The following is an 8,094-nucleotide window of genomic DNA, read 5'->3' as shown; positions in this document are numbered from 1 at the left end:
CAGTCGCCCCCCCGAGCAGCAGCATTACCCTGTGCTCGCCTATCCCCTGGCAGCAGAGGTGCAGGGCTGGTTTTGCCACCTACACACCCCCTTTTAAAAGGTCAGAGCTCCCCATGCATCACACCTGGTGCCCAGCACAGATGGAGGACAAGACGCAGAGGTTGCTGTCCTTCCTGCCCTTCTGCGGGGGGATGCCAAGGTCTGGTCCCTCTCCCAGGGCTGCTCAGCAAGACAGGGAAAGTTTGAGGCGTCTGTCTGTCAGAGCAGTCCCGGCCATGGGTGCTGAGCCCTGTGTGTGAGGCGAGGGGCCGGCAGCCCTCCTCTGCTGCTTTCACAGCTGCATGGCTCCGGCAGCACATGGGAAGCTTGGCGAGCCATTGCCCAGGGCAAGATTATATTTAGGATGGGTTGGTTTAAGCAGAGGGAAGATGGTTGGATTTGCAAACACGCTGGCTTGCCCACGGGAGTGGCATCAGGTCGTGGCTGTAAGCAGGGGGTGGAAAAGCAGCTCAACCTGCAGGCTGTGGGGCCCGGGGAGGGGGCTCTGCTGGTGGGCAGCATGGAGGGAACCACGGCGCTCAAGGTAAGAAGCAGCAAGAATGAAGAATCATGAGCTCTGACCCAGGTGCACAGAGCTGTGGAGGGATGATGGGGGTACGCCTTCCTGCGTTATCCTCCTCTCCTGATGGATTAGGGTAATTCAGAGAGGGAAAGTCTGCTTCTCACCCTGTTCAGGTGAGAAATAGGGATCTCTCAGCTGCCCCCACACCTGGGAAAGCAGATTCCAGAAGACTTCCAGGTGCTCTTCTCTTGCAAGCAAGACGCACGAGATTTGGGCAGCTCTGTTTCTTTCCATATGCCTTACTCTTGCAGCAAAAGAATTCAGGGAGCAAACTACCAGTGTTAAAGGGAGAGCCCAGTTAAAGGAAGAGCTCCCAGTGCCTCTGGGAAGGAGCTATGGCTGGGGGAAGGGGGTGATGCGACTGCACGCTGTGGGCTCAGGCATCCAGGTCTGCACTCTTCAAACTCTTTGCCATGGGCAATAAAACCTTAAAAGTGCAGGAAAGGTTCTTGCGTGTGCCCCTTTCTGTCCTGTACCCTGGAGCAAGAGGGACAGCACGTTCAGGGAGCGTTGCAGAGGGAAGAGGCCGGATCCTGCATGTGGACGGACAGCTCGTTTCTGCACAGGAGGCAGAATTTCTGTATCAGACACGGAAGTTGGAAAGAGCCCAAAAACTGCAGATGTGTTGAGCAAATTGGATCGTTATATTAGAAACCGAACAGGAGGAATCTGTGAACAAGAGCAGCTTGATGCTAGCTATTTTTCATCTGAAGAGGGATTCAACAAGACGAACCCATTTCCCACTGTTACCTTGGCCACAAGATGACGGAGATGACAGTTTGATACTCACTCCCATCGTATTTCCTGCTACCAATGCAAATAGCCCGTCAGGCTTCTCCCACCCCTGCCTGCTTGTCTGGCTGACGTGGTCCTGCTGGGAGCACACGGAGCACCCAAGCCCCAGAATTCTGGAGAGCAGAAGGGCTGAGGCGCAAATCAAGGCAAGACATGTCGGTGACAGGAGCCCTCCACAACCTAATGCACTGCCCAAAACCCCTGCACTGGGGCCAGGGGGGAGGGTGGCTGCAGGGTACAGGCAACTAGAGCTGGGCATCGTGACAGAGGAGTGCTGGCTTTGGTGCTGGTGGAGGGGCATGTCATGACCCACCTGGTCGTGGGTCCCCAGGACGCACCCTTGGGTGCTCACTGTGCTCTCTGCATGCAGTGGTGAGGACTGGAGCAGGAAGCAAAAGGGCATGGGCTATCCTGGCTTCCAGACTGCAGGGCTGGGCTCTTGACCATGCCCCATGGCTTTATTTAGGAGAAATATTTATTTGTTTAAGTGGCCTGCAGCCCTGTGGGGGAATTAGCTACCAGCCGTTTGCTTCGCTGGCAGCGTGAAATGGGAGATAGGCTCTTCTGTAGGACGCATGGGACTGCGCCTGGTTGAAAACCCCAGCCAGCCAGCAGCATCCAGGCCATGATCCAAGACGGAGCAGGGGCTGCAGCTTGCAGGGAAGGTTTGAGCAGGACCTGTGCTGCCCGTGGTCATTAGCTCCTGGGGACGGCAGCACTCCCAGCCTCCAGCATCAGCTGCAGAGGCAAGCCCACCCACAAAGGGGGCTCCTCTCTCCTTCGCCACCACAAGCCCGCCTGGAGCAGGCTCCCGTGCCTGTTGCAGCACACTCAGCAAGCGGAGTTTAAGTTAAATGTCATTTATGATTTGGCATTTTGTCTCTAAGTGAGGGTGAGTGACCTTTCTGGCTGTGGTCAGCACATGTTCCCAGCCCCACAGAAGCTGGTGCAGGTGGCTGGGGGAGGAGGCACCAGGCCATGCACCGATTTTGGCAGAAGCAACATTCATTCTGTGCTGTTTGCTGTTTCTTTACTGGCCTTGAGTCATTGTTAAATTTGTCAAGAGCGATTTACAACTGTGTCAACAAGTGGGATGCAAGGTGCTGGTCCACACCGCGGGGAAGAAGAGGAGGAATAGCTCCTGAGACATGATATGGACTGGAAGGCTTGCAGAGAAAAGTGCAGCTACACTCCTAAGTTGCAGGCTTGCTTAGTTGGGTGTTGCTGTAATTGCGCTGCCTTTCCCAGAGTCTGATATCGCCTTTGGACATTTTTCTCACTGTTCAAATGCTGCTGAGTCTCTTTGGCAGGGCTGAAATTCAGGCTACGGTTCACAGGGGTTCAATATCTTCAGCTTGTTTCTGCAGCACGCTGAGAAGTGACATGCTTGTCTCCCTAAAGATACCATGATCCCTCCCTTTCAGGGAAGGTTTTGCATGTTGAACCCCAGGATCACCAAAGTCTGCTCTTTGGTCCCTAGTCCAGCCCCCAGATCAGGGCAGGGCTATTGCCAGTGCTAGATCTGGCCCTGACCATCTTAGTAGCCTTTGATTTCTCCATGTCTCTCTTGAGCTGGGGGCAGGGACCCAAACTGGGCCCTATGTCAGGTGCAGCCTTGCCAGCACCAAGCAGATGGGGGTCAATAACTCCCCTCCATCTCCTGGCCTTGCTCCTCCTAAAGTAGCCCAGGGTGTGGGTTGCCTTGTCCTGTGGTGTGTCTGCAGACCGGCATGCCCGTGGGCCTGTTTCTGAGGAGGAGGAAACCAACCCATCTCCTCCTGGAGAGGACAGAGAGCTGGCCACCGACCACCGGGTCACCCACTGTGGAGCAAATGCTCTGGCTTGCAGTGGATGGAGCTGGATCAACGCACGAAGGAGGTGACTGAGCTTCTGCATCACCCCGATCCAACCAAACACCCTCTCCTTTGCAAAGAACTTGAAGGGTTCAGCAAGCCAAGCCAAGGAAAGATACAACTCAGTTCTATTTAGCATCACACGTCAGTGCCTGCAGAGCCCTTCTGCTCCGTTGGAAGCATTGCAGAGCCCTTCAGCTGGCACCCGGTGCCTCCTTGTCGTGGCAATGGGCCCTGCTCCTCGGGTACTTTGCTGCCTGCTGTGTCCTGACTCCCAGCAGAGGACTGTCGCAATTTCTGCTCACAAATCCCCACCATAATGCTGGTCTGAGATCAGGTGGGGAAGGACACAACACCGGTCCCTGGAGACCTTTGGGGGTGGAATTGGGTCTGCATGACATTTTCCTTCTGCTTTATCACCGGAGCAATCTGGACAGACAGCAGTTGTCTGTTGGAGAGAAATACCACTGCCACCATGTAGCTGCGTGTAGCTGAGGTGTATTTGCCAGGGAAGAGAATTATTGTAACCACTGACAAACCTATAATCGTCAATAAAAGGCAGCAATGGAAGCAACCGCGTACTGGAGCAATGTCTCCCATTGCTGTGAAATGCATCCTATTGCTGTGAAATGTGACCATGAAAACAGACATTCTCCTTCCTTTACCTTCAATAGGTAAAGAAAATTGCCATACATTTGTATGGTGGGATCTCAGACCCAGGTGGGTCATCTTACCATCCAAATGGCCTGGGGAGCACATCCTACCGGGTCCGAGGCGATGGAAAAATCCCTTCTCTATTTCCTTGAAAAATTTCCCCATGACGAGTGGGTTCTGCTCCTCATTCGGGGCTATTCACATGTGAGCCAACTGTGGTTGAACTGATTTAAATGTATCATCCTGACAGTAAAACCTGCTGGTAAAAAAAAAATTACCTTAATGAGAAATCCTCAGAAGGGTTTGAGTGCTTCTGCAGAAGAAGCTCTTGTAGCGGAGCACGGGCGTCTGCTAGGCAAAGGAAGATGCTTGCTAAAGTTTGGGAGGTGACTGAGCTTCTGCATCACCCCGATCCAACCAAACACCCTCTCCTTTGCAAAGAACTTGAAGGGTTCAGCAAGCCAAGCCAAGGAAAGATACAACTCAGTTCTATTTAGCATCACACGTCAGTGCCTGCAGAGCCCTTCTGCTCCGTTGGAAGCATTGCAGAGCCCTTCAGCTGGCACCCGGTGCCTCCTTGTCGTGGCAATGGGCCCTGCTCCTCGGGTACTTTGCTGCCTGCTGTGTCCTGACTCCCAGCAGAGGACTGTCGCAATTTCTGCTCACAAATCCCCACCATAATGCTGGTCTGAGATCAGGTGGGGAAGGACACAACACCGGTCCCTGGAGACCTTTGGGGGTGGAATTGGGTCTGCATGACATTTTCCTTCTGCTTTATCACCGGAGCAATCTGGACAGACAGCAGTTGTCTGTTGGAGAGAAATACCACTGCCACCATGTAGCTGCGTGTAGCTGAGGTGTATTTGCCAGGGAAGAGAATTATTGTAACCACTGACAAACCTATAATCGTCAATAAAAGGCAGCAATGGAAGCAACCGCGTACTGGAGCAATGTCTCCCATTGCTGTGAAATGCATCCTATTGCTGTGAAATGTGACCATGAAAACAGACATTCTCCTTCCTTTACCTTCAATAGGTAAAGAAAATTGCCATACATTTGTATGGTGGGATCTCAGACCCAGGTGGGTCATCTTACCATCCAAATGGCCTGGGGAGCACATCCTACCGGGTCCGAGGCGATGGAAAAATCCCTTCTCTATTTCCTTGAAAAATTTCCCCATGACGAGTGGGTTCTGCTCCTCATTCGGGGCTATTCACATGTGAGCCAACTGTGGTTGAACTGATTTAAATGTATCATCCTGACAGTAAAACCTGCTGGTAAAAAAAAAATTACCTTAATGAGAAATCCTCAGAAGGGTTTGAGTGCTTCTGCAGAAGAAGCTCTTGTAGCGGAGCACGGGCGTCTGCTAGGCAAAGGAAGATGCTTGCTAAAGTTTGGGGCTGCTGCACCAGGGAGGGTTTTGAAGCCGCAGGGAGAGCCGTGGCCCCCTCTTTCATATGTGGAAGGGCTTATAAATAATCTGATTCCCACAGCTCGACAAATAGCGTGCGCTGGGGTTGCTCTGCAAAGGGCTATATCTAAGCAGGAATTCCCCGTTTATCTCCCTTCCTTTGGCATTCTGCTCCTCCTGCTGCGAACACAGCCTATTGCTGTTATTATTGTTATTGCTGTTATTATTATTATTACATATCACTTTTTAATTGCCTGGTAAATTTGAGATAGCATAAAAAACCAAAGGAGGACGTGTAATTTGAAATGCTAAAGAGTAAAGACAGGGAAAACGCAGCGCATCTAGTAGGATTATTGAAGAGGTGATGAGGACATTCTTAACCTTAATTATTTCAAATCAACTCATTTTGTAGAGTGTGTAGGTTTATGAATCAGATGAAATGTAAATTGATTCATAATTTCCTTTAATTTTCTGCTCTTTGGAGAATTTAAATCCATATTAACATAACCTGTACCAGTCAGTTACTAAGAGACAGGAGAAAATTAGCATGGGCGAAGCTGGAAGACTGGCATTTCAATACGCTCAAGCCCACCTGCTGTGTGGAGGCTGTGATTGGGACTCATCAGCGCGGGGCTGCTCCCGGCCCCCCCGAGCCCCCCGCTGCCGCTGCCTCCGGGGGGACTCACGGTGTGGGAAACGGAGGGCTCGGGGCAGAGCGAGGTGGGCACGGCTTCGAGGGCATGGTCTGAGCTTGTTCCTGATGCTCTGTGGAAACAAAAAGCAACTCAAGAACTAGTAGAAAAGTTAATATTATCCATCACAGAGCTGGAGATCTGCTGCCCAGTCCCCTCCAGGCAGCCTCAACTTGCTTTTTGCAAGTATTTTTCCTCCCAGTGCCTTTCATTTTTGTGACGTTCTCCTCATCATTTGCTCTCTCGAAATTATCCTTCTGGTGCCTGTTTTCTGCTACCCGGATTTGCACATTAAGGGAAATGTATGAGTCAATCATGTTGTGCAGCACTGGAAAAAAGGCTCTTACTCTAAGTCCCGGTGCACAAGGATTGCATAGGAGTTTTGAAAGCTTCTCAGAAAATATTTCCCCCTGCATGTCCCTGCTGGCAGGTTTTGCAAAGTGCAGTTAGAAAGTCATGACGGGAAATTCAGTGGGAGAGGTCTGCGCTCTGCTGCCAGACGTCCTGTGCCGCTGGATGCTGCAAAGTGACACCGTGTCCCCCCGGTACCAGGTCCCTGCCGTGGCCGGCTGCACAGGGACATGCAAGCCTCCGAAGCACTGTATGAATGTAACATCAGCATTTGCCATTTCTGTTGTCAAAGAGAAAGCTTTCCTTTAGGAAATATGCAAATACGCAAATTGCCAGCTACGGGAAAAACAGTAATCAGGCCTGCTGGGCCACAAGAATAAGGAGGCCTATAAGCAAAATTGCTTTCTTGCTCTTTTTATTTGTAGTGAGCTTGTGCTGTAGCTGTTTCCTTTGCTGCGCACCCGGAGGCTGAGGGGGGACGTGGATGGAGATTTGGGGACAGCGTGTTCGTGCCCTTCTTCAGCGCGAGGCACCAGCAAGCTGCGCTGCGGCGGTCCGGGCTGACCTTGCTTGCAAGTCCTTTGGGGCAGTGACAAATGCCTTCCTTGGGAGACTGCTCTTCTTTCAGGTTGGACGGAAACCAAACGTAAAAAGCACACGAGACAGCTGGCCGTGTGGGAAGCTGGCTCCGAGCGCTCTCGCTCTGCGATGGGAACACTTCATTACCATTTTCACTTGTCCTGCACGTTGTCCTCCTTGAGTCAGCCGTACCCATGTGGGCTGGGCAGCTCAGGCGTCTCCGCCGCTGCCAGTGCCTGCCATGGCCGGTGCACAGAGCTCGGCAGGGATGCATGTGGCCACCTGAACAAGTCACCACGAAGCCTTTCGCTTGGGGGCCGTGCCGGATCCTGCAGCCAGCGGTGGGCACGGGGAGATGCGGGAAGGCAGCAGCAAAGTTGCTCCCAGCCCGGGCAGGCGTTGGCAAAGGAAAACACAACCCAAGCAGAAATATTTCTAGGTAGCATTTGCTGTTGGCACTCCCGGCTGCAGTCTTGTTGCCATTCCCAGCAGGCAGGGGTTTTTAATTCCTTGTAGGAGTGCCAAAGCAGGGGAGATGCACATGCCCCATGCAGGAAATGCAGCTTATGGCAAAAGAGCTGCACAGGTATGTTGTTGCCGGTGTATTAAACACACTGAGTAAAACAGCAGGTCACGGTAATATTAATCCAATAAAGCAAAATCAATAGTGGAATTCAGTTCAGGAGGGAGGGATTTCGCGGCTGCCTCTCGCAAGTGCAAACACACATTATGTCATCAGCAGAGCGGTAAATCAGCATTTCTGAGACCAGCTGCCCAATTACCGAGGCAGTTAGATGACGGGAACTGTAAATTGGATGTATGCAAATACATAGCTTGAGACAGTAAAGTAAACACCTCCAAGAATTACTGAGAAATCTCTGGACCAAGTCGCCAACCAGGCGGCTAGCTAGGCATGGAGGCTCATGGGGCAGGGGGCAGAAAATGTGCCTGGATGCTCTTGGTGCTCATGCACCATCCCCAGGGCCCTGCCAGGCCAGCTCAGAGACTTGCAAGCTCCCTGTGACTTGCAAGACCCCATGGCCTCGCCGCAATGGCTGGCAGGAGCACAAAGTGCCTGGCGCTGCTTGGGCTGTCTTACTAAATGCATCTTCTCCATCTACTTGCTTTACATCTCCT

This window comes from Egretta garzetta, unplaced genomic scaffold (assembly GCF_000687185.1).
Source record: "Egretta garzetta isolate BGI_Z169 unplaced genomic scaffold, ASM68718v1 scaffold598, whole genome shotgun sequence".
Lineage (NCBI taxonomy): Eukaryota > Metazoa > Chordata > Aves > Pelecaniformes > Ardeidae > Egretta > Egretta garzetta.
This window is presented reverse-complemented; position numbering follows the sequence as displayed.